General features: G+C 49.6%; 1 long non-coding RNA gene across 5 annotated transcripts in view; it reads left to right on the top strand.

Annotated features, from left to right (window-relative positions):
• LOC102170088 overlaps positions 1-18606 on the top strand; it is a 68456-nt gene extending 49850 nt beyond the window's left edge. For 3 of the 5 annotated variants that reach the window (XR_001296933.2, XR_001919641.1, XR_001919640.1), the window contains exons 2-5: positions 13430-13611; positions 14586-14733; positions 16884-17759; positions 17874-18606. This is a non-coding gene — a long non-coding RNA (uncharacterized LOC102170088). The remainder of the gene's footprint in view (positions 1-13429; positions 13612-14585; positions 14734-16883; positions 17760-17873) is intronic. The other 2 variants (XR_001919642.1, XR_001919643.1) reach the window with 2 other exon arrangements.

Below are 27248 nucleotides of genomic sequence, written 5' to 3'. Positions count from 1 at the left end.
AGCTGGGCTCACTGACGGAGCTGAGCAGATGGACACAGGACAGGAGACCAGAAGGAGAGGGGGCAACCCAGGGGGATGTAAGACTTCTCAGCAGGTTTGCAGGCCTGTATGGTAGAGGGGTCCTAAACCTTCATCACCAAGAAAGAGAGAGAGTGTGCGTTGTGTTTTTAGGGTCCTCAAGTTCCTCTGTCCACGGGCTTTCCAGGAGAGCATACCGGAGTGGGTTGCCGCTTCCTCCCCCGGGGATCTTCCTGACGCAGGGATCGAAGCCATGTCTCTTGTGTCTCCTGCCTTGCAGACATTCTTTACCACTGCACCCCCTGGGAAGCCTGGCTCCCCATTACCGTTTTCATTTGCCCACGCAGTACACACTCCTGGGGAGACTTAAGCCCAGTACGTGATGGCCAGCAGAGGAAGGTGAGTGGAGAGGGTTTAGCTTGATGGAGGCCTGTGTGAACGTAACCTGTGTTGATGCTGTGACTCTGTTTTGGAATCAGCAGGACTGATCAGGCTCTGGTTACTGAGAAGGAGTTATGTCTACACTTCAAATGAGAAAACGAGATCACACTGTGATGGTTTCTTAAGTCCATTTAGGAGGAAGGGAAGATGGCTGAGCTTTTCTGTTCTGCTCTTCAGACCTCCTGGTCTTCCTCTCTCCTAGTAGACAATCACGCCAGCCTGGGAGGCGGGAAGAGGAACGGCTGTAAAACCACATAGACTGTGTTGCTGTTCAGAATTGATTGATTACGTCGATCCAGCCTTCAGAAACAGTTAGTTTCAAAGAAGATGGTTCAACCAGAAACAGTTAAAGGCATTGAGATCAGATTCATTCAACCAGCCCTTCTACTGCCAAGGCAATCCGAGAAATGTTGAGATCATATTTTTTCTTTCTTTTTGAAGTTGCTAAAACTTGACTTTATCCAGATGATACAGTTTCTGTTGTTGCTGTTTTTTTAGAAATGAGGAGGGTCCAAAAACTTGCTGCACGCCCTTGTGTAAATTGCTAAACCTCACGAAAGTGCTGGTGTTGTCTCGGGTTTAAGCGGGGGAGGTAATTGCACCTTCTGCAGACAGCGCGAGAGGATGTGCTGAGAAAAACCTAAGTAAAGTGCTGAGCATAGTGCCTAGAACACAGCAAAAGCTGATCAATGAATGATTACGGAGGCTTCTTTTAAAGAAAACTTTACCAGTTAGCTGTGACGCTCTGATCCTGGACTCTTCACCATCTTGGAAACGTTCTATTGGCTTGATTTTATTTTCAAATCTTTTTGCTTCTCTCTAAGGGCATTTGAGTACAGAGTATGGTTAAGAAACTGAACCAGGATCGCTTCTGCACTGGAGCATGTTCTAATTAACTGTCTGACAGCACTGGTGTCTTGAGGGTGAATCAGGAAGATGAACAATGAGCTTGGAAATCCTGGCACGAGATCTGGGCAGGGTTTGCTGCTGTTGCCAGAAGTAGCTATGCTTCTCCAGGTGATGTGCTAGGCAGCACACCCTAAAGGAGAGAGCTACAGAGTTTTCTCTGCTTTTGCCGAAAAGAAAGCAGTTCACTCTTTCCTCACTGTGAGAACACCAGGCGTATTGCATGACCGTCCAGCGCCAGTGAAAGCAAAGCTCGCTCGGTGCATCCCTGGAATAACTGAGAACCTGCCCTTGAACTTCAGAGATGGGGACTCCCGGGATGTCTGTGCGATGTCCTTGGAGAAGGGCTGCTGCGTGGCTGATGACGGAAGGACACCATGCTGTCCAGAGCCCTCAGCCCATCCCGGAGGCTCAGCTCTCCCCTGGGACAGGAAAGCGCAGGTACAAAGATGTGTAAGCGGACATTGGCCTGCTAAAGGTCCCTGGGGTGTTCGGACCTCGATCTCACGCTTGCGTCGGTCCTGTTGTAGGGTGCACGCTAAGTCGCTTCAGCGCCGTCCGACTCTTTGCAACCCCGTAGGCTGTGGCCCGCCAGGCTCCCCTGTCCATGGGATTCTCCAGGCAAGAACACTGGAGCGGGTTGCCCTGCCCTCCTCCAGGGGATCTTCCCGACCCCGGGATCGAACCCAGGTCTCTTGTGTCTCCTGCCCTGGCAGGCAGGTGCTTACCACTAGCGCCGCCTGGGAAGCCCTTAGTCCTTTGGTTTTGACTTTCGGTCAATGTCGGGCTGACCGTGGAGGCCGGCAGAGGAGGAAGGGATCTGGTTCTCTTGTAGGTCTCGCATCAGGAAATGGCTTTGTGCTAGAGACTGGACGTGGAGCAGCAGCTGGGAAGAAGCTGGCTGTTTTACCTCCTGGGGGGGGGAAGGGGAGGAGACTAGCTCTCTGCTGGGTGTCGCTCAGAGTGGTCTGCGCTCACTGTCTCCTTTAATCCTGCAGCAACATAGAGACAGGTGCCAGGATGACGTCCACCTTGTGGGTCAGGAAACCAAAACTGAAAGAGCTCAAATAGTCTGCTCTAGTTGACACAGCTAGCAGAGAGTAGAGCTGGGTCTTGGTTAAGACCCTCTGATCCTAGAAGCTGTATTCTTCAACCACGAAGCTAGGAACCTGTGACTACTAACAGGACTCAGAGAACATTGAACAATGTCTATTTCTCCCTCGGCAGCACAGGCGTCTTTGATGGGTGTCCTTGAGTCTAAGTTCCCAAAGGGGAGCATCCACATCTTATTAAAACTTGGTATTTCTGCACCTAGCTGTTGGTCCACAGTTGATAGCCAATAAACGTTTGCCAGTTGAGCTGACTGAACGGGTGAGTTTTTATTTGTCTGTTTATGTAAATGACCTTGTAGCTGCGTGCGGGTTTTCTCTGGTTGCAACGAGCCAGGGCTGCGCTTCGCTGTGGCGCATGGGCCTCTCACTGCAGCGGCCTCCCCCGTTGTGGTTCTCAGGCTCTAGAGCACAAGCTGAGTAGTTGTGGCGCACAGGCTTAGTTATTCTGAGGCGTCTGGAATCTTCCCGGACCAGGGATCGAACCTGTGTCCGGGGCATTGGCAGGTCGATTCTTAGCCACTACACCACCAGGCAAGTCCTATGTGATCGTTTCTAAGGTACACTTACAGCTTAGGAGATGTGGCCGCCTCACATTCTTGCAAACAAGCAAAAATCACTCACCTGTTTCAAGATTGAAATCAAATTCAGTTCAGTTAAAAACCCTTCCCTTCCCTTCTCTAACTTCCCCAGTGGCTCAGATGGTAAAGCGTCTGCCTACAATGCGGGAGACCCGGGTTCGATCCCTGGGTCAGGAAGATTCTCTGGAGAAGGAAATGGCAACCCACTCCAGTACTCTTGCCTGGAAAATCCCAGGGATGGGGGAGCGTGGTAGGCTATAGTCCATGGGCTCTCAAAGAGTCGGACACGACTGAACGACTTCACTTTCACGTTCCCTTCTCTATAGGTGGACAGGTGGCTCAGACAGCAAAGAGTCTGGTCAGTGCCTGGTGTGTTTGGATGGTGATACATAACCACAGCTTAAAAATAGTTGTAAAAACAAGAACGCACCCTTCGCAAGGCTCAACCTAAACACAGGGGAGCAGCGCTGCCTGCCACCAGCGCAATGCTGAGGGAGCTGATCTGGGTAATGTAGGCGTCAGGCTCAGGCGGCCATCCTCAATGTCACTAGATGGGGAGGGCGCTAGCCCTGTAAGCAATATGGCCGTGTGTGTGTGTGTGTGTGTGTGTGTGTGTGTGTGTGTGTGTGTGTGATTGTGAGTTTGGGGGATTGGTTGGTTCTTTAAAGAATATATCTGATCCACAGAAAAGGGGCTGATTCTCTCAGGTCCTCTTGCCCTTCTGGGCTTGGCACTTGTAATTGTTTAAGGAAGAACTAAGATGGTTATCCTCAGACCAGTGTCCGCAGGAGTCACAATGTGAAGACAAGGCTCGTTGCTGGCCCCAAAGCTCAGGAAGGAGCCAGAGAGAATCGCTCAGGATGGCACGATGGAACCATCACCCTAGCCCAGCATTTTAATCCCTTCTAAGTACTATGAATAAAGCTAGTGGAGGTGATGGAATTCCAGGTGAGCTATTTCAAATCCTGAAAGATGATGCTGTGAAAGTGCTGCACTCAATATGCCAGCAAATTTGGAAAACTCAGCAGTGGCCACAGGACTGGAAAAGGGCAGTTTTCAGTCCAATCCCAAAGAAAGGCAATGCCAAAGAATGCTCAAACTACTGCACAATTGCACTCATCTCACACGCTAGTAAAGTAATGCTCAAAATTCTCCAAGCCAGGCTTCGGCAATACCTGAACCGTGAACTTCCAGCTGTTGAAGCTGGTTTTAGAAAAAGCAGAGGCACCAGAGATCAAATTGCCAACATTCGCTGGATCATCTAAAAAGCAAGAGAATTCCAGAAAAACATCTATTTCTGCTTTATTGACTATGCCAAAGCCTTTGACTGTGTGGATCACAATAAACTGTGGAAAATTCTGAAAGAGATGGGAATACCAGACCACCTGACCTGCCTCTTGAGAAATCTGTGTGCAGGCCAGGAAGCAACAGTTAGAACTGGACATGGAACAACAGACTCATTCCAAATAGGAAAAGGTGTATGTCAAGCCTGTATATTGTCACCCTGCTTATTTAACTTATATGCAGAGTACATCATGAGCAATGCTGAACTGGAAGAAGCACAAGCTGGAATCAAGATTGCCGGGAGAAATATCAATAACCTCAGATATGTAGATGACACCATCCTTATGGCAGAAAATGAAGAGGAACTAAAAAGCCTCTTGATGAAAGTGAAAGAGGAGAGTGAAAAAGTTGGCTTAAAGCTCAACATTCAGAAAACGAAGATCATGGCATCTGGTCCCATCACTTCATGGGAAATAGATGGGGAAACAGTGGAAACAGTGTCAGATTTTATTTTTGGGGGGCTCCAAAATCACTGCAGATGGTGACTGCAACCATGAAATTAAAAGATACTTACTCCTTGGAAGGAAAGTTATGACCAGCCTAGATAGCATATTGAAAAGCAGAGACATTACTTTGCCAAGGAAGGTCCGTCTAGTGAAGGCTATGGTTTTTCCAGTGGTCATGCATGGATGTGAGAGTTGGACTGTGAAGAAAGCTGAGTGCTGAAGAATTGATGCTTTTGAACTGTGGTGTTGGAGAAGACTCTTGAGAGTCCCTTGGACTGCAAGGAGATCCAACCAGTCCATTTTAAAGGAGATTGGTTCTGGGTGTTCTTTGGAAGGAGTGATGCTAAAGCTGAAACTCCACCTCATGCGAAGAGCTGACTCCTTGGAAAAGACTCTGGTGCTGGGAGTGATTGGGGGCAGGATGAGAAGGGGACGACAGAGGATGAGATGGCTGGATGGCATCACTGACTCAATGACCGTGAGTCTGAGTGAACTCCGGGAGTTGGTGATGGACAGGGAGGCCTGGCGTGCTGCGATTCATGGGGTTGAAAAGAGTCGGACATGACTTAGCGACTGAACTGACCGACTGAAGTCAATACATTTTTCTGGGATGATTCAGGACACTTCCACAGTGCTGGAAAACTAACCCACGCAGTTATGTTCAACAGCAAATGACAGGGAGGCTCATTACTGTAAGGGTTCTGTTCCCCAAAGACTTCAAACTAAGCCTGTTTTTCTTAGCTCCTCTGGCTATGAAAGGCTACCAGGGGATGGTGGAGGAACTTCAGCTTTGGGGCAAAGCCACCTGCTCTTCTGAACAAATAAAAGGGATGAAAAATATGTTCTTGGCGCAAGTTGAGATTTTTCTCTTTGTAGAAAAAAGAGAAATACTGCCTCGGGGTTATTACGGCTTTGGTTTGGTGAAAGGTGAAGAACCAAGGGGTTTGTAGAACTATCCTGGTGATCAAACCTTCGAGGGACTGACGGGTTCGCTTCCAAAGGGCTGGGAAGTTCTCACTGACGCTGACAGTGGGACAGCTGGCGGGGTCCAGGGGCCTTGGGCGGAGACAGCTGGTGATGTGGTAGGGTGGGATGGGCCCACTGGAAGCAGGCTTGTTGACTGTTTCTATCAGACATCGGTTCAGTTCAGTTCAGTCACTCACTTCTGTCCAACTCTTGGTGACCCCATGGACTGCAGCACAGCAGGCTTCCCTGTCCTTCACCATCTCCCTGAGCTTGCTCAAACTCATGCCATTGAGTCGGTGATGCCATCCAACCACTTCATTCTCTGCTGCCCCCTTCCCCTCCTGCCCTCAATCTCTCCCAGCATCAGGGTCTTTTCCGATGAGTTGGCTTTTTGCCTCAGGAGGCCAAAGTACTGAAACTTCAGCTTCAGCATCAGTCAGGGAACATGCAGAGCCGATTCAGAAGGAGGAGAGAAGGGCAATCAAGCTGCGCTCTGCTCCATAATCTAAGGCTGGGGAACCTGCCGTGGGGCCTGGTTTTCGTCAACCATCAGTGTGCCATGGGAAGCCGCAGAAATCCCACTGTCTCTAAGAAGACTAACTGTGTGAACTTGGGAATTCTCCAGTGTAGCAAGGTGGACTAGGAGTGGAGGTCATCACCTGCACACCCAACCCTCGGCTCCAAAGAGACTATGATTTTAAGCATCATTTCCAAAGGGAAACTCCAAGGAACACACGATCACAGCGTCGTCAACAGAGAGCACTGTGGGAGAAAGTCACCTGTGTTTAAGGAAGCTTGGAAAACGTGTGGTTAAACGAGTAAAACCGCTGCGTTCTTACAGGATTTCTCATCGGTTATCCTGAACTGTGTATGTCAACAAGGGAGATCGTGTGTATATTTCAGAAGTCACATACCTTGTAAAGGTACATGATGGTGGTAACTTTTGGGTTGCACCAGGGACAGAACATCTTTGGCGCATGGCTTAAATCTGCAGAAACAGATATGGATTTATGTACTTGTGTGAATGTGTATACTCTTAAAAAAAAAAAAAGAATTACAGGTTTTATTTTCCTGGGCTCCAAAGCAACTGTGCATGGTGACTGCAGCCTTGGAATTAAAAGACACTTGCTCCTTGACAGAAAAGCTATGGCAAACCTGAATAGCATATTAAAAGCAGAGACATCACTTTGCCAACAAAAGTCCGTCTCATCAAAGCTACGGTTTCTCCAGTAGTCATGTACGGACATGAGAACCGGATCATAAAGAAAGCTGAGCACCAAAGAATTGATGCCTTTGAACTGTGTAGCTGGAGAGAAGACTCTTGAGAGTCCCTTGGACTGCAAGGAGATCCAACCAGTCCATCCTAAAGGAAATCAACTTTGAATATTCATTGGAAGGACTGATGCTGAAGCTGAAACTCCAGTACTTTGGCCACCTGGTGCGAAGAGCTGGAAAAGACCCTGATGCTGGGAAAGACTGAAGGCAAAGTAGAAAGAAGGGCAGAGGATGAGATGGTTGGACTGCATCACCAACTCAATGGACAGGAATTTGAGCAAACTCTGGGAGACAGAGGAGGACAGAGGAGCCAGGCAGGCTGCATAGTCCATGGGGTCACAAAGAGTCAGATGCAACCAACAAGCTGTGACCAACAAGAGCCACAGCAGAGAACAAAACGAACACTATAGCCACAGGGAAAGGACGACTGGGCGCTGAGGGCTGGGGGATAGGGAGGGATTTGTGGCAGAGATTTAGAAAAGTCAGCACCCCTGATTGAATCTCAAGGGTCCAGGACTCTAATTCTGAATCCTTGGATGACCTCTTCAGGGTCTCTCAACCCAACTGGTTGTTTCCCAGTACACAAAGCAGAAATTTGAAAAGTAAGGTCACCGCAGACTTACCAAAGATTACAAGGATTAAACAAGCCCGTGCTGTTAAAATGTTTTGAGCTCTGCGGTCAAGTACATGGGCTAATGACAGGGTATGGTCTTGACCACCAGCAGGATTAACTGAGGGCCTTGCCCGCCAGGCACAGACAGAGTCTGTTCGGCTAGAACTGCGGGCAGCTGACGTCCTGGGGTCGGAGTGAGTCACGCCCTGTGTGCAGGATCAGGCAGGCAAGCCTGCTGGGCCCTCAGGCTCCAGTGGCTTCTTCAAAAGACAGCTCCGAAGACTGGGAAAGAAAGAATACCGAAACGGTGAGCAGATGGCCTCTCCCTGCTGCAGGCAGAAACACGACCCAGCGGTCGGCCAACCTCCAACCAGCACGGCCCCCTCCTCTCCTATCAGCCGAGGGGTGTCTCGTGCTTTGGTGGGTTAATGGGACTGCTCAAGTGGTTATCTGCTTTACCGTCGTCGTCTAGCCCCGACGTCTAGATGGGGAAACAATGGAGACAGTGAGAGACTTTATATTTGGGGGCTCAGAATCACTGCAGATGGTGACTGCAGCCATGAAATTAGAAACTTGCTCCTTGGAAGAAAAGCTATGACCAATCTAGACAGCATATTAAAAAGCAGAGACATTACTTTGCTGACAAAGGTCTGTCTAGTCAAAGCTGTGGTTTTTCTAGTAGTCACGTATGGATGTGAGAGTGTTGAGTGCCGAAGAATGGATGCTTTTGAACTGTGGTGTTGGAGAAGACTCTTGAGAGTCTTGGACAGCAAGGAGATCTAACCAGTCCGTCCTAAAGGAGATCAGTCCTGAATATTCATCGGAAGGACTGATGCTGAAGCTGAATATTTTGGCCACCTGATGTGAAGAGCTGACTCATTTATAAAGACCCTGATGCTGGGAAAGATTGAAGGCAGGAGGAGAAGGGGGTAACAGAAGATGAGATGGTTGGATGGCATCACTGACTCGATGGACTTGAGTTTGAGTAAACTCCAGGAGTTGGTGATGGTCAGGGAAGCCTGGCATGCTGCAGTCCATGGGGTCGCAAAGAGTCAGACACGACTGAGTGACTGAACTGAACTGAGTCCCTAAGTTATGACCGGCTCCAGGCGACTCTTTGCAGCCCCATGGACTAGTCCACCAGGCTCCTGTCTATGAGATTCTCCAGGCAAAAATACTGGAGTGGGTGGCCATTCCCTTAGAATCTTGCTGACCCAGGGATCGAATCTGTGTCTCCTGCTTAGCAGGCAGATTCTTTACCACTGAGCCACCAGGGAAGCCTTGGTTATCTGCTTCAATTCAGTTCAGTCGCTCAGTCGTGTCCAACTCTTTGCGACCCCATGAATCGCAGCACGCCAGGCCTCCCTGTCCATCACCAACTCCCAGAGTTCACCCAAACTCTTGTCCATCGAGTTGGTGATACCATCCAGCCATCTCATCCTCTGCCGTCCCCTTCTCCTGCCCCCAATCCGCCCCAGCATCAGAGTCTTTTCCAATGAGTCAACTCTTTGCATGAGGTGGCCAAAGTACTGGAGTTTCAGCTTTAGCATCATTCCTTCCAAAGAACACCCAGGACTGATCTCTATTAGAATGGACTGCTTGGATCTCCTTGCAGTCCAAGGGACTCTCAAGAGTCTTCTCCAACAGCACAGTTCAAAAGCATCAATTCTTCAGCGCTTAGCTTTCTTCACAGTCCAACTCTCACATCCATACATGACCACTGGAAAAACCCTTGGAATCCTACCAAAGAGATGGAACACCTAAGAAAGGATACATCCAAAAAGTAATTTTTTGTGCTGGTGGTGATGGCAAGCTTGTGTACATGAGCAACTGTATGCTTCGTGTGTGCTGAGCGCTGTCTTGCAGGCTGAATTACCAAGCCTGGGCGGGAGGCCTGGGGCAGGAGGCCAGGCTCTCTTGGGTAGAGCAGCAGCGCCACCCTGAGTCTCAGAGGAGTACTGCAGCGCCCACTGAAGGAGCTGTTTGGCGATGGAGACACATTGCCTGACGCCCTTGGAAGTCTCCGCACTCCTTGGAAACCCTGAATTCTAAACTACCATTTCGATTTCCATCTTCAGTGTGGACCTCCTGGTTAATGATGTTTGCTCGTACGACTTGGGTCGGGAAAAATATTAGTCACTCAGTCGTGTGCGACTCTTTGCGACCCCGTGGACTGTAGCCTGCCAGGCTCCTCTGTCCATGGGATGCTCCAGGCAGGAACACTGGAGTGGGTTGCCATGCCCTCCTCCAGGGGATCTTCCCGACCCAGAGACGGAATCTGGGTCTCCTGCGTGGCAGGCAGATTCTTTACCATCTGAGCAACCAGAGAAGCCCCAATATAAAAAAACCCAGATCGGATCCCCGAGTTTTCAACAGCAAAGAAGCGGCTGAATCAAGACAAACCCACACTTGAGGTGCCGGCCGCTGGAGCTTCTGGCCAGCTGGCTGGCCCCCTGGCTTGTTTCTGTCTGGTCTCGTGCCTTCTCTCCAGCTTCTGACTGTGCTCATGTTATCATGAAGCAAACACACGTTTGCCTGTTCACCTTCTCTGCCTAGAGCTGTCTTAACAGGAGCCATATAATCCTGGGCAGGTAATCAGTAAGCTGTGCTGTGCCTAAGCAGAGACAGTGAAAGGATGGGTGATGGTCGTGCCCAGCAACGTTAGCTACTGGAGACTCACACTTAGGCTCAGTCAGCTTCAGAAGGGCCATGCAGGCACCACGGTGCCTTCGGAAGAGCTCACATGGCCCAGGCTGAGCCTCGGCTCCCCTGACTTATCACTCCGTGCCTTCCCGGGCTCCAGGCGTGCAGGCATCTGGAGTCGTGCGTGGCTTAGTTGCCTCTCGGCGGGTGGAACCTTCCCGACTAGGGACTAGCCCAGCCACCTGTGCTGCCAGGGCGAGTCATAACTACTGGACCTGGTCACTCCACACTGACTGAGCTCCTGCCTCCTGTCAGCGTCTGTTCCTGGTGTTGGGGATCTGCCTCAAACAGCAAAGAAGAAACATCCCTGCCCTGCGGGTCTCCTGTTAGAGCGGAGGAGGCGATGGGGAGCTTTATAAGGCAAGACACTGTTATATGAGAAGGTGGGGAGACCCTCAGGACAAACAGCCAGGTGGGGGGGACAGAGGAGGCGGTGATTCTTTCTGGGGTGGGTGGGCAAGCCTCTAAAAAGACAGGATTTGGGCAAAGACCTGAGGAGGTGGGATGACCAGCCATGAGATATTCAGGGGAGAGGTTTCGGGTGCAGAGAGCAGAGTGTGGCAGACCCTGAGGTGAGACCATATCTGAGCTGAGTGATTGGGCCTGGGGAAACACGCGTAGCGTTCAAGGTCAAGGAGGTAATTAGGGGCTGATTGTATCAGACTTACAGACCATTGAGGGCGGGACTTTGGCTTTTTCCTCTTTTACTGAGGGGCTTCCCAGCGGTAAAGAATCTGCCTGCAATGCAGGAGACTCAGGCTCGAGCCCTGGGTCGGGAAGATCCCCTGGAGGAGGGCATGGCAACCCATTCCAATATTCTTGCCTGGAGAATCCCATGGACTGAGGAGCCTGGCAGGCAGAGTTCATGGGGTCACAGAGTCAGACACCTGAGTGTACACCTTTGACTGAGGCGCTAGAAGACCCAAAGAAAGTTAGATCAGGAAATGATGCTGATAAGGATGATGAAACATTTTTTGACGATGGTGAAACTTGTGATAACAGTTAAATCTAGAGAGTGTTTACTATGTCAGACACTGTTTCAAGTATCATATAGTAACTTGCGTAATTCTCACAGCACCTCTTAGAGGAAGGTACTAGTATTCACATTAGTACTCATGTTGTAGTTGAGGACGATGAAACACAGAGACGTTAAGTGACTTGTCCACAGACACCCAGCTAGGAAGTGGCGGAGTTGGGGTGAATGGAGTCCGACTCCAGGGTCCTGGGTATCTCAAGGATGGACACTGGGCACGTGAGGTCATTCTTAAAGGAAGTGGAGGGGAAGAGGAAACAGAAGCCACTACTTCTGCCAGCACAGGGTGTTTGCTCAGAGCTGGACAGGGCACAACCACACGCTTTAGGAATAGAACGTCCCCACTGGGGGACCGGGGGGGGGGGGGAGGTGTGCAGAGCAAAGCCAGGCGTGACAGGGTTGTGTTAGGATGGAGGGGCTTCGGGGCTCGAAGTCTAGTGCTGCGGCCTTGATTCAATGGCTTGTGGAAAGCGGAGATTGGTGTCGCAGTAAGATTAGCATGAAAGGGGCTGTCTCAACGGCTCAAAGGACAGTAGGGGTGGAGAGACTTGTTGTAGGGCTATTTTTATCAACTGCAAATTATGTGGCCTAACTTAGCAGGAGGACGGCAGAAACACGGCCCCATTCACGCTGTGCCTCAGGCAGGCTCCATGTACTGATCCGCTTGGGAGACAGAGGGAAACACTGGGAAGGGCGGGATTCACACAGGCCTGGATTACTCTCCTTTAAAACTGGTGGGCTGGGCACGTCCCTCAGATGCTTCCGATTCCGTCCATGATTGTCTGAGGGTTGAGTGAAACAGTAGAAACGAGACCGCCTGCAGGCTGCATGCATTCACCTCGATGTCACCGGAGAAAAGAGTGAACATTCCGTTTCTCCTGTCCTATCATTTTATCAGACTAGGCTGCTTCTGCTGCTGCCAAGTCGCAGACTAGGCTAACACCCAGCGTTTCCTTGCTTATTTTATTTAATTTTTTTTTGGAGTATAGTTGTTTTAGGGGCTTCCCAGGTGACTCAGTGATAAAGAATCTGTCTGCCAAGCAAGAGATGCAGATTGGATCCCTGGGTCGGGAAGACCCCCTGGAGAAAGGGAGTGACAGCCCCCTCCAGTATTTCTGCCTGGAGAATCCCACGGACAGAGGAGCCTCGTGGGCTACAGTCCGTGGGTCGCAGAGTCGACACGACTGAGCGACCGAGCGTGTATAGCTGCGCTAGCCTCTGCTGTGCGGCAGAGTGATTCAGCCACATATACACATGTCCCCTCTTTTTTGAATCTCCTTCCTGAAGACTCCGTTTTAAAAAGATGTTCTTTGCTTGTAAGTGACCGCCTATGAAAGTCTGAGAGTCACTTGCCCTGTAGAGGGCGATGTTTCTCTTTGCCTAAATTTTTTTTTTTTTTTTTTTTTTTTTTTTACTATTTCAAGCACATCAATAAGGCAAAGTAGCTACAGTCAAAGAGGGCAGAAATTAAGAGTACCTTAGGGCTCCATGTCGACCGCAAATGCCCCTGAGACCGCGAAGTCACTGATGAGACCCTGGAGTGTGCTAGGGTCCCTTTCTTGAGCTTCCCTGGGACCGGAGGGTTGCACAGTGAAGCCCTCAGTGAAAGCAGGGGGCTGGTGAGAAACGACGGAAGCCCGTAAGGAGCGGCAGGAGGACTTTTACAAAGAGATTTGAGAGCCTCACGAGGCCAAGCAGCTACCACAGTCTCCAGGTCAGGCAAAGAATCGGGCTGGCCCATGCCTGCGGGAGAATCCTGTCACCCTTGGCCGCCTCACACCTGACTCCAACAAAGGGTGGGATTTCAAGTCTGGAGGAGCGGAACTCGGGGGGTCCTGGGCCTTCGAGCCCAGGAACTGAGACCGAACTTCCTATAATCCTTGGAGAGTCACCATTTTAGCGGAGAATGAAGTGGAACAATTTACTTGAGGGGATCTTGTTCCTGCTCAACCCTCAGTATCCTGTTTTTCCCTCTTTTTTTTTTTTTTTTTCAGGATTCTAAAGAGGCAGTGTGTCCAAGCACTTTGAACCCTGGTCTCCGTCCTCTGAGGCGTCTCTCTGCCGCAGTCGCAGCTAGATGAACAAGAAGGCCAGCACGGCTGTTGCCGGGTTGGTCAGAGCAGCGTATCTGCCCTTTCAGAACGCTTGCAGTTGCCCAAGGTCCTGGAGGCACGTGGTGAGCCAATCGGATTGGCAGGAACTTCTTTGGAAAAGCTTTCTTGTTGTTCAGCCTCTAAGTCGTGTCGGACTCCTTGAGACCCCTTGGACTGCAACACGCCCGGCTTCCCTGTCCTCTATTCTCTCTCGGAGTTTGCATAAATTCACGTCCCTCGAGTTGGTGATGCCACCCAACCATCCTGTCCTCTGTCGTCCCCTTCTCCTCCTGCCTTCAATCTTTCCCAGCATCAGGGTCTTTCCCAATGAGTTGCCTCTTTGCTGAAAAGTCTAGAAGTAGCTTAAATACAGAACATGACAAGGCTTACTAGCTGGCAATGCCAAGCTGTCTTCTTCTTAGGGAGTCCAAGACTAGCTCTTTGGATTTCAACTTGACCTTTACACTCCCACCTCTCATCTCAGACTTTGAGGCATGCTAGTTGCAATTATGATAGTGATCCCCGCACCCTTAGGTCAGCCTGGCAGAAGTGGCCACGTGCGTCTCCTTGGCTGACGACAGATTTTCCAGAGAGCGGTGGGGGGTGGAGGATAGGGAACGCGGTGCAGCACCCTCGTGTGAAACCAGGAGTGCGGTGTCCCTCTGGATTTTACTGAAATGAGCGCTTCCCTCTGGGAGATGATACTTTATATGTTTTAAAGATTATTTTTAATTACTTATTCATTTTTGGCCGCAAAGAGTCGGACGCGACTGAGCGGCTGAACTGAACTGATTTTTGATCGTGCTGGTCGCCGTTGCCGCATGCGGGCTTTCTCTAGTTGGGGCGAGCGGGGGCTACGCTTGGCTGCGGTGCGCGGTTCTCTCCCCGCGGGGCCTTCGCTCGTTGTGGGGCGCGGGCTCCAGAGCACGCGGGCTTCGGTCGTGGCGGCTCCGCCTCCAGCGCACAGGCGCAGTAGTTGTGGCGCCCCGGCTTCGCGCTCAGCGGCGTGTGGGGTCTTCCCGGACCAGGGGTCGAACCGTGTCCCCTGCTTTGGCAGGTGGTTTCTTAACCACTGGACCACCAGGGAAGGCCCTGGGAGACGACGCTTTCGACTGAACTTCTTGGGAGAAAGAAGATGGGACCTCTGATCACAACAGCACATGACAAGTCCCCACAATATATCCCTGGATGAATTTGAGTGTGATGTGAGTGCTTTAAACACCCAGGAGGAGGAGTGTAGGTTTCTGGGGCATGGTGCTTAAATCTGTTTTTGCTTAAAGTAGCAAAATACAGGGAGCCGAATCCTTGCAGAAGACTTCTCTGTGGAAGATGAAGGCCAAGTGGAAAGGAGGTGTGGTCAGTTTATAATTCACTACTCTCGAGGGCAAAGCACACTGCATTTCTCCAAGAAGATTTGCTTAACCCTCCACAAAATCAGCCAAATAAACCCATTTGCAAATTCCCAGACGATCATCATGGTATATAATCCTCCCTTTCTCTCCTCCAAACCAGAAAGCACAGTATCCCACAACAGTGACCGAGAAATTAAAAGGAGTTATGTTTAGTATGGAAAACATACAAAGAAGTTTCTTACAAATTGAAAATTCTACAGAGGCATCAAACAGGAGAATGTGATGAATTTCTTTTTTACTTGTTTGTGTAACAATTTTTTTTTTTTTTTTAAGGCTGATAGAGCCTTGGAAAGCCAAGTCCAACCCAGGCATTCTCATTTGACAGAGAAGAAATAAAGACCCAATCCATTTTGGAAGAGTGATAGATACAGCAAGAACACTACCAGGTTTAGTGGAGACAAAATATAACATTTCTCACGTTAGAACCCAGCTCTTCAGGGAGTTCCCTGCCGGTGGTTAAGACTCCCAAAGCAGGGGCTTTGGATTTGATCCCTGGTTCAGGCCACTAAGTTCGCTCGTGCAGCCAAAGATAAGCAAGTAAATAAATAGAATCCAGCCCTCCAGACGGGCCTCCCTGGTGGCTCAGTGGTAGAGAATCCGCCCATCAATGCAGGAGTCTCAGGAGACCTGGGTTCCATCCCTGGGTCGGGAAGACCCCCAGGAGGAGGAAATGGCAACCCACTCCAGTATCCTTGCCTGGAGAATCCCACGGACCAAGAAGCCTGGCGGGCTACAGGCCATGGGGTCGCAAAGCTCTTCAGATACCAGTGGGCTGATTCACTTCCTCAGTGGCTTATGGGGAGGCTGGTTTTGTTGTTGTCCTAGCGACAACTGTGGTCTCGTCTCCGGCGCTCAGATAGCTGTCACGGGCAACGCTTGTGCTGTGTCTGTCGTTCGTTGGCAGCCCCCGGACTGCAGCCCACCAGGCTCCTCCATCCATGGGCTTCTCCAGGCAGGACACTGCAGTGGGTTGCCATTCCCTTCTCTGGAGGGTCGTCCCCACCCAGGGGTCAAACCCGCGTCTCCTGCATTGGCAGGCGGGTTCTTTACTGTCTGAGCCACCAGGGAAGGAGGGTAAAGAGGGGGTCTCGGCGATTCAAGGACCTACTGAATCAGCCTCTCCGTTCTGCTCTCAGCTCACAGAGTTGCCCACATTCTCACCCAGCAGCCGCGTGTCAGGCCCATCCTGAGGCCCGTCTCCTGGTTCTGGGAAATTACTATCAACGAGAACAAAGAGCTCACACACCTGCTTTTCTATGAGCAGCGTGTTCCATGGCGTGTTCCTTAGAACACTGACTCCTGTGTGCTCCTGGTTACGTGGGCCTCTACATAAACGTTCTTTGGTGCGTGAAGTTTGAAAATTTTGATGGGAAGCAAAAGTTAATCTGCTGGAGTTTTTTTTTTTTTTTTTTTTTTTTTTACTTCCAAGTGTCTCAATCCTTCGGAGGCTTACATGCACCACGCCTCTCCTAGAAGGCAAAAACAACACAGTATTGCTCCAACTTGTTGGAGTAAAGACACTTTTTTCTTTTTTTCCACTGAACATCTTAAAGAACTGGTGTTCCAGGGAACACACTTTGGGAAAGGCTGAGTTACTTCACTCTGTCCCTTAAGGTCCTATTCTCTGGGCAGCTATGTATCTCTGGGTGGGGGGGGCGGGGACCTAGAAATGAGGTGTCCATGTGGAATTTTGTTAAACAGCAAATAAATATAGCCCAAGAATTTACCTTGTGACAGGTCAGGTACATAGATAAGCTTATTATGTCTTGATGGCATGCTTCTTTTAAAAATGTCTCTCTATATTTTGTTTCCTTTAAATCTTGCAGTTATTTAAATTTTTTTTAAAAATTAATGTTATTGAAGTAGAGTTGATCTGCTATTTAAATATTGTGTTCAGGGCTACTGTACAGCAGCGTGGTTCGGCTGCATATATTCTTTTTCAGATTCTAGCCCGTGATGTCCGTGTATCACAGGATACTGATAGAGTTCCCCGCGCCACTAGCAGGCGGTGCTGCTCATCCGCTCCTTAGGCGATGGCTTGCCTCTGCCAGTCCCAGACTCCCGGCCGCGCCTCCCCCCGCGCCCCGCCCCCTGGGCAGCCGCCAGCCTCTTTCTGGGCTGTGAGTCTGTTTCCGTTTTGTAGGTAAGTCCGTTTGCTGCGTGGGTAGATTCCCCGAGCAGGCGGCACCAGGCTGCGCCTGTCTTTCTCTGACTCGCTTCAGTTCTTGGTGTGGTCGTCCCTAGGCCCATCCACGGTGCTTCAAACGGCATTATGTCGTTCCTTTTCTACGAAGTTATCTTTAGCTGGAGGATAATTGCTTTATCATGTGGTGTTGGTTTCTGCCATACGTCAACACGAATCTCCCGTAGGGATGCACACGTCCCTCCCTCTTGAGCCGCCTCCGCATCCCCCACCCCCCATCCCCCCTCTAGCTCGTAGCGGAGCTCGGGCTGAGCCCCGCAGCACACGGCACCTGCCCCGCTGGCTGTATTGCACAGGGCGATGTGTCTCTTTGATGCTGCTCCCGGTTCTCCCCCGGCTCCTTGCCCCAGGGCCTACAAGGCTGTTCTCTACGTCTGCGTTCTCCTTGCTGCCCTGCATATGGGCTCATCAGTCCCATTTTTCTTGGTTCCTCATATCTCATTAATTATGTGATACTTGTTTGTCTCTTTCTGACTCTGTGTCTGTTTCCTTCCTTTTCATGGTGGAGTGATATTCCACTGTATGTAGGGACCACGCCTTCTTTACCCACGCCCCTGTCGATGGACATCTAGGTGGCTTCCATGGCCTGGCTGCTCTGAACTGTGCTGCCGTGAAGGTAGGGTGCAAGTAGCTTTTAGAGCTTTCTCCAGATTGCCCAGGATCGGGGTCGCAGGATCATATAGCTACTCTATCTTTAATTTAAAAACATCTATGTGGATGTGTTTCACAGGGAATGCCTAACTCGCACTACAATCCTGTTGCTGTCTGAAATATTGCCGTTTCCTCTCCTGCCTCCCTGGTGGCCACGCAGAGAGCAAACGAGGGATCTGCCCTGCCAGCGTCCACGTTGGGCCAGGAGGTGGCGCTGGCCGCAAGCCTGCGTCCTCATCTCATAGAGACTCAGGGATGGAGAGAAGGAACTTGCGGGTGTGTTTGTGGGAGGTGGCGAAGGTTGCGGGGGAAGCGACCATTAGGGTTTGGGATGGACATGTGCACACGGCTGTGTTTAAACAGGAGAACGACAAGGACCTGCTGTCCAGCACAGGGGGCTCAGCCGGGACGGGAGGGGAGTTTGGGGGAGAATGGACACGTGTGTAGGTGTGGCTGAGCCCCTTAGCTGTCCACCTGAAACTATCACAGCGCTGTTAATCGGCTAAGCCCCAACACAAAAGAAAAAGTTAAAAAAAAGAAGAAAACCTATTTCCTCTTTTCAGAAGAAACAAGGCGTTTCTGTTTTTCACATTGAGGTCAAAGATCCAAAGCAGAACTGGAATAAGACCAAATATTGTCAAAGGCCATAATTCACATCCTGAAGATTCTTGCCATCCTTGGGTGTTTCTTTGGGAGGGCCTGGGCGGGGGAGCGGGGCAGGGAACAGACAAAAGAAATCTCCGATGTACATTCTGGGAATTTTAGGGACAGCCTCGCATGTTCTTTCAGAGAAAGGTGCAGGAACAAAGCACTCTTGTGTTGTAAATAACAAGCGGGGGGTGGGGTACAGCTGGGGAGAGGGGCGTTCTGTTCCTCTTCCAGAAACAGCTCCGAGATTCCAGTTCCATGACCTTTCCGGCCGCCCTGAAGGAATAGAAACTTCCTGACTTCTACAAGCGGACCATTTGACAGTTCTTATTCGCATGGAATTTAGGAACTGGAAAGGATCTTTGAGAACATTTAGTCCAAGCTTTACCCAGCACATCAGTCGGCCTCATTAGCGGATAGTAGAAGCTCCATTTATCCCCAGATCCCACAAGGGTGGACTCACTTGTGTTTTCGGTTCACTCTGGGGCTCATGGGTGAGGTCGTTGTTTCAGCCGGGCTGTCCTCATGACTGGCACTCCCAGCACTGCTTATTGAGCACTGGACTCACTCACAGTCCACTTATTTATTAAGTGAATGTCGGTTTATTTAATTGGCATCTACCCGTGGCTTCACGGCACAATAAAGAACCCACCTGCCAGGGCGGGAGAAGCAAGAGACAAGGACGCGACCCCCGGGTCAGGAGGACCCCCTGGAGGAGGGCGTGGCACCCCACTCCAGCATCCTTGCCTGGAGAATCCCACGGACAGAGGAGCCTGGCGGGTCACAGTCCCTGGGGTCACAGAGTAGGACCTGACTGAAGTGACTTAGCGCACACACACACACACACACACACACACACACACACACACGGGTTACTACCAGGCGTCGAATACAGTCCCCTGAGCTCTACGTGGCTCCTTGGTGTGGGTGGCTGTTCTATTTAGTGGTGTCACTGGCCTCTATCTACTACATCCCAGCTGCACCACCCTTCCCCAAATGGTGATAATAAGAAATCTTTCCAGGGGAACTTTGCACCCCAAAGGACACAATCCTTCCAGCTGGGGACCACTTCACTGGGGCTGAAACCGGTCGCTGAAACCCAGACTACCTGAGCATGTGATGGTCTGTTCAGCTGATCATTTGCTTCTAAGCAGCCTTGTGGAGTTTCCATCGTTTTCTTTGTTTGTCCCTTAACTGCCACGATACTGGGAAACACTATCACACACCAACACCGGAACTTGTATTACTAAGAAAACAATGTTTATTTAATAGCAGGAAAAGCAAATACTGAACGAGAATTTTTAAAGTATGTGATACTGTGAATTGATCTTCTTGATCTGAGTGCCAGCTGTTAAGGGATAGAATCACATTCTAACAAAGCCAAGAGACACTTAAATGACCACGGAGCTTTTCTGTATGAAATTCTGAGTCTTCAGATTGTGTCCCTATTCGAGAGGAGGGTACTGACTGAGGCGGAGGCATCTTTTGGGCAGAGGGGGAGTTTGTCTGCATCAGCATTTGGTTAATGGAGCTTGGCTTGGAGGCGTCTTGCGACAGTGAGTGCTGGAAGTGAAAGGGGTGTGATGACACGGCTGGTTTGTGGCCCAGTGTCAGGGAGGTCCAGTTTCCTCTAGAGAGCGGCTTTGTTTCCTGTATGCCATCAGCTCAAAAGCATGAGATATCAGACCCCCCAAATGCTAACATTTCTCTCCTTTCCACAAAAGGGACTCAGAGATTAAAATGAGAAGCTCGGAGAGTTTTTACTCCTATTCTGCAATGGACAGGAGCAGTTGCTGTTGTTTTTACGCCCTAATGAAAAGCCAGGTTCTATAGTGCTTCCCAAGGCATCTCCTGCTTGGAGCCGTCTCTCCACTTTAGTTCTGATTGCGTGTCCACGGTGTATGCACGTCTGTGTGCCTAATCACTGCACAGCATGCTTTAAACTTGTGTGTGCCCACTCTCTCAGTCGTGTCTGACTCTCTGAGAACCCGTGGACTGTAACCCGCCAGGCTCTTCTGTCCGTGGGACTTCCCTGGCAAGAATACTGGAGTGGGTTGTTGTTTCCTCCAGGGGATCGTCCCAGCCCAGGGATCGGCAGGCGGACTCCAAGCCATCAGGGAGCCCCTTCCTGCAGGGATCTCTCCTTTACATTGAGGACTTTCCCCCGATTGTGCAGAGCGCCGGGAAAGCACGCACTACAGGCCAACAGGAGAGGGCGCGCTTGTAACTCTGCAATGATGAAAACCACGGTTTCCCGGTAAATAAAAGGGCTTTGTCCCTCCTTTACAAGCCGCTCTCTCTGCAGCTGCGCGTAGCCCCAGATGTTCTCGCTGGGAGTTTCGGGCACAGAAAGCCCTCTGAGACTCGAGCACACAGTGTTTCCAGGACTGCCACCTACTCCCGTTTCTCCATATTGTTTGCAGAACAATCCGATACTCTCACCACCACGCATCGCGGAAGCTTGTGTAGTCTCTTAAGGGTCGGAAAAAAACCCCAAAAAAACCCCACAAGCGAACTAGAAAGAGAATGATGGAAATAAGGCAGAGAGCTGGTAAACCCAAGAGCAGAAAAATAAGCCACCTGGGAAAAAGCTGGGAACAGGGCGGTGGAAGTGTTTACACCCATGAAGATAATTGGCTGAAAAGTTACAAAAACAAAACAAAAATGCCTGCAGACTCTGATTATTCATGTATTTTGTTTCCCTTATGCAAAGTGTTAGGTTCGATGGGCTTTAATTTTCCAAGCAAACAACTTATTTACATCTTACAGATGTGAGCACAGAGAGGAAAGAAAATTTGAAATCCACGTTGCAGCACGTATGTCTTGACTGTTAGATAGAGCTACATGAAATTGCCAGTGTCTGACTGTTTTTGGATTCCCCTGTAGCTCAACTGGTAAAGAATCCAACTTCTATGTGGGAGACCTGGGTTCAGTCCCTGGGTTGGGAAGATCCCTTGGAGAAGGAAAAGGCTACCCACTCTGGTATTCTGGCCTCAAGAATTCCGTGGACTGTATAGTCCATGGGATCACAAAGAGTGGGACATGACTGAGCGACTTTCACTTTGACTTTGACTGTTTTTAACCTGTAGAAATGGCAACTCCATATGGTTCAAATATACGTTCCTGCCAATGAAACAAGATTGGGCTGTCTCTCTTCATTGACCGTCAACTGACTCTCGTTTTATCCTTGACTAAGTTTAGGGTCTCTGGAAGATTTTTTCCTTCCAAGTGAGTTTTCTTCTGGCAGCAGGTGGAGACCCAGCAGTCCCCCTTGATGGTGAATTCTGTGATGGTTTGTCTACTTGGGTATTTAAACAGAAAAACCCGTCTAACCTTGCTGACTTTGCAAGTTACAAGGTAGCTTCTCCATCTCCGTGAGCAGTTCAACCCCTCTCTCTGCTGCTTTCCACCAGACTTCTCTGAGCTCTAACCTACACACAGGCTGCTCAGGTATACACCAACGTTTTTAGTCGCTAAGTCATGTCTGGCTCTTTTGTGAGTCCATGAACTTCAGCCCGCCAGGCTCCTCTGCCCTTGGGATTTCCCAGGCAAGAATCCTGGAGCGGGCTGCCATTCCTTCTCCAGGAGATCTTCCCGACCCAGGGATCAAAACTGTGTCTTGTGCATCGGCAAGTGGATCCTTTAAGGTGTGTGGGCTTCTCATACGCCTCACGATTGCAGGGCTGTTGTGTGTGGAATTTGGGGCTCACAGTCGGTGGTTCCCTCCTTTCTGGGATTATTTTCCAGCTGCTGTTAAAGCTGTGAACTCTGGACTCTGTCTCCTGAATTCACTATGACTGCTACTTTCCGCTTAGGCTCAATTCCTGGAATGGTAAGTATCAGAGAGTTCCCTCCAGAGGAAAGCTGGACACATAAGGAGCGTCCCTTTCTTTTAAGGGTCGTATTCCATCCAGGTTTTGTATGCTCTGGTTGTTCGCCACTGCTTTTGAATATTTGCACTGAGTTTTAAGATTGTTATCATCAGGAGGGTTATTTGGACATAAAACTACTTTGTCGTGTTGGATACATGTTGACTCCTCTTGGGTGGATTCAAGCTGTACACTGCACTCAGAAGAGTAAGTCAGAGGTTTAAAATCTGATGTGATATGGGGCACGGCGGGGGAGCAGGGGTGGAGTGGGAGTTTGGGATTAGCAGATGTGAGCTCTGATACGTGGGATGGATAAACCATGAGGGGAGCACTGTAGTCAGCACCCTAGGGTAGGCCACAGTGGAAAAGAACATTAAAAATACATATACAAATGCATAACTGAACCACTTTTCTCTATGGCAGAAATTAAGATTGTAAATCAACTATACTTCAATAAAAACTGCAAAAAAAATGACATTTGATGGATAAATTACTTAGTGACTCAAATAAATAAGAGAAATTGCAGTATTTTGTGTTGGAATAAGTAACCTTCAGGCTCCAGGGTTGATGCCAGTTTGAATATGAACGAGAGCTGTAAAGTATGTGGTGTGTGGAGCTCTGGTTCCTTTGGCAAAAGAGGGACAGCAAACTGTCCCTGATGTGGGAGACCAAGTGTATTTGCCAGACACTAAGGCCCTTGACAGGGCCTCCCAGTCCGTAAGTATTACACTCTGGCAACGCCCATCCTGTTGGAATGATTTCCAGCCTGAGCTCATCAAGAAGCTTGGGTCGAGTTCTCAGACACTGAACTCGAGTTTGCAACTTTTGACACCACCCAGGTGGCTGGAAGTAGAGAGCAAATACTTCTCTATCTGTGCAGGGCCAGGGCATAGCAAGTTTCTAGAAGCATTCTAACTTAGACGTCCATGGATATTAAAAAAATAAATAAACCCCAAAGATGGCACTCTTTGAAAATTTATCTTGGCAAATAAAAGGAAAAAAATACAGAAAGGTTTTCATTATGTCGATTCCAAAATGTAAGGCAAGCTCAGAAAAGAACAGCATTTTGTCGATGACCTATGGTGACATCTTAATGATGGTTTGAGGGATTTTTCTTGTGAAATTGTTTTCGGGTTTGAAAAGTTGGCAACAGAATCTCATGTGCTTTCTGGGAAAGTTGGAGACATTTTACAGTGTTCTAAAGAAAGTTTCAAACAAAGCTTTTTTGGTTGATGTAAATAACAGGATGGAGTCAGAGGCACTTTTTTTCCCCTCCATTCTCTCTTTACTAGGGAAGAATAGCTCCTGGCTAAAGAGTAAAATAAAGTAAAATGAATTAAGTAAATAAATAAAATAAGTACAAATGAAACAAATAAGTAAAATAAAGCTGTCAGCTCTGAGACTTCTTGTACCAATGCTACATGGAGGCGTAATCGAGTTTCTAGTACCCAGCCTTAAGGGTAAGTACGTCTTCCTGTCGGAAACCAAGAGTGCCCAGTCCAAGAACTCAGTTAAAATCCGGCCACGTTTAGTTAGCAGCTGTAACATGTAGAAATATCTTTTGCTGTAACCCAGATGGTATTCAGATTTTGTATCCATGTCTTGAAAATATGATGGGTCCCTAATATAGAAACACAAAATTTAGCACCTGCGTGAGTTAGAAAATGGCAAGGTCTCCCTTCCACGTTTCCACCTTCCTAGCCCTAATGGTGCTCTTCACTGACAGATTCTGCTGACCGTGCTTCCTCTCCTGGGGCACTCTGTCTCATCAACCGTTTCTCTGGGGCCTGAGAGAAGAGTCTTAAAGGCGAACATGCTCTTCCCTGCATATATATGAAGTCTAGAAAATTGGTCCTGATGAACCTATTTGCAGGGCAGGAATAGGCTTCCCTGGTGGCTCAGATGGTAAAGCGTCTGCCTGCAACGTGGGAGACCTGGGTTCGATCTCAGGGTCAGGAAGATCCCCTGGAGAAGGAAACGGCAACCCACTCCAGTATTCTTGGCTGGAGAATTCCATGGACGCAGGAGCCTGGTGGGCTACAGTCCATGGGGTCACAAAAAATTGTACATGACTGAGCGAGTTCACTTTCTTTCTTCCTTCATAGGGAGGAAGATGTGGAGAACTGACTTGCGGACACAGAGGGTGAAGGAGAAGGTGGGATGAACTGAGAGAGCGCATTGATATACTCACACTACCACGCGTAAAATGGCTAGTGGGAAGCGAAGCGGCTGTAGATCACAGGGAGCTCGGCTTGGGGCTCTGGGATGACCTAGAGCGGGAGGGAGGCTCAAGAGGCCAGGACCTGTGTATCTGTAGAGCTGATTCCCCGTGCTGTACAGCAGGAATTAATGTTGTGAAGCAATTATACTCCAACTAAAAAAATTTTAAAAATAATACGTTGTTCCCAAGTTTGGGGAAGCCACCGTCGCGGTCTGTTTGTTTTTAAACTGATTTCTTTTTGCCTGTGCTGGGCCTCTGTCACTGTGCGGACTTTTCTCCGGCTGCGGCGATCAGGAACTGCTCTCTGGTCGAGGGGCTCAGCTTCTCCGCGCAGTGGCCTCTCTTGCGGAGCCCAGGTTCTGGGGTATGCGGCCTTCGGTAGCTGTGGCGCATGTGGGATCTTCCGGGACCAGGGGTCGAACCAGCATCTCCTGCTTGGCAGGCGGAGCCACAGGGGAAGCAGCCCACTGTCTCAGTTTACAGCCTTTAGGTACCCTTCTCTGCCCCAAGAACCCCTCCGGCTTTGCTTGGAGTATTAGCAGAACATTGGGAAAGAGAACCTTAGTTTCATTATTATTCCTTTTCCAAATAAACCCACGTCCCATTCACCCAAATACCTACATTTGTTTGTTGCCAGGGAGCAAAGGCTCATTTGCTCCTGGCTCAGAGGATGTGGGTTAAGAGAGGTGGAAACCGGATATCTTATGAAGAAACCAAAATAGAAAAGCCAGGGGTGTAGTCCAACTTGGTCTTTGATCCCAAAGGGCAATATGGGAGGTGAAATGCAGCTGAGAAATAACAGGCAGAGTCCAAGGCCCAGAGTGGAAGGCAGAGTTTGGAGGTGCTGTTGAGGCTGCGGATCACTTTATAGCTTGTGTACGTTGCGTGGACCCTTGCAAATGGGCAGCAAGTTCTGAAGGGCGCTCACCTGGCCAAGGTGGGAAGGTCAGAGGAGGGAGACACGGTCAGTTCATGTCCATATGTTGTTGTTGTTGTTCAGTCGCTAAGTTGTGTCCAACACTCTGCGACCCCATGGGTGGCGGCACCAGCTTCCCTGTCCTTCACTGTCTGCTAGAGCTTGCTCAAACCCATGTCCATTGAGTTACTGCGTCCATATATCCCCACAGGTTGATTATGAAGATAGGATTTTCTGGGGAATAGGATGAGGAATACTTTTCTCTTTCCTGTGAAGATCGGGTAATTTTCCCAGTCTCTCAGTTCAGTTCAGTCACTCATTCGTGCCCGACTCTTTGCGACCCCATGGACTGCAGCACGCCAGGCCTCCCTGTCCATCACCAACCCCTTGAGTTTACTTAAACTCATGTCCATTGAGTCGGCGATGCCATCCAACCATCTCATCCTCTGTCGTCCCCTTCTCCTCCTGCCCTCAATCTTTCCCAGCATCTGGGTCTTTTCCAATGAGTCAGTTCTTTGAATCAGGTGGCCAAAGTATTGGAGTTTCAGCTTCAAAGTCAGTCCTTCCAATGAATATTCAGGGTTTCTTTCCTTCAGGATGGACTGGTTGGATCTCCTTGCAGTCCAAGGGACTAGAGTCTTCTCCAACACCACAGTTCAAAAGCATCAATTCTTCAGCGCTCAGCTTTCTTTATAGTCCAACTCTCACATCCATACATGACCACTGGAAAAACCATAGCCTTGACTAGACGGACCTTTGTTGGCAAAGTAATGTCTCTGCTTTTTAATATGCTGTCTAGGTTGGTCATAGCTTTTCTTCCAAAGAGCAAGCGTCTTTTAATTTCATGGCTGCAGTCACCATCTGCAGTGATTTTGGAGCTCAAGAAAATAAAGTCTGACACTGTTTCCACTGTTTCCCCATCTATTTGCCATGAAGTGATGGAACCAGATGCCATGATCTTCGTTTTCTGAATGTTGAGCTTTAAGCCAACATTTTCACTCTCCTCTTTCACTTTCATCAAGAGGCTCTTTAGTTCTTCTTCACTTTCTGCCATAAGGGTGGTGTCATCTGCTTATCTGAGGTGATTGATATTTCTCCCGGCAATCTTGATTCCAGCTTGTGCTTCATCCAGCCCAGCGTTTCTCATGATGTACTCTGCATATAAATCAAATAAGCAGGGTGACGATATACGGCCTTGACATACTTCTTTCCTGAGTCTCTGGTTACTGTCCGTTTCAAACAACTTTTGCTCGGGTATCAGAGACGTTCAGTTCTCCGTGTCTGAGATTTACAGGTTACTGCTCACACCGCAGCAAGAGGGGCCCTTTCAAAACACGTCCAGCGTGTCGGGATCGGGCTCAGCCTCCTCAGGGGCTGTCCGTCCGCTCGAGTCCAGGTCTAAGCGCTTACAGCCCCCCTCCCTCCCTGACCTTGGGCCTCTTCTCCTTCCTGTTCAGCGCCTCCCCACCGACGGTCCTTCGTCCCTTGCCCTTCCCAGGCGCGCTCCCAGGACACGCCCTTCCGCCGCTCCTGTTTCTCCCGCACGCGGTTCATTTCCTCACCGTCTTCACGTCTTGGCCCAGGTCTCACTTGATGCGCCAACCACTCTGGTTGAAAGAGCGATTCGCTCGCTCTGCGCCCTTATTCTCATCCCCCCGACTCTGCTCCGTGTTTTCTCTGTATACTTATCACCATCTAAGCGTATCCGTTACTCTCTATACTTGTTTAACCGATTGCCTGAAGCGGTTTAAGAATGGTGGTGATCCAGGCATGGAACCACCCCGGATGTCCCCCCGCAGA

Source organism: Capra hircus, chromosome 19 (assembly GCF_001704415.2).
Source record: "Capra hircus breed San Clemente chromosome 19, ASM170441v1, whole genome shotgun sequence".
In the NCBI taxonomy this organism is placed as follows: Eukaryota; Metazoa; Chordata; class Mammalia; order Artiodactyla; family Bovidae; genus Capra; species Capra hircus.
Note: the sequence above shows the minus strand (reverse complement) of the source record. Positions and strands in the feature narration are given on the sequence as shown.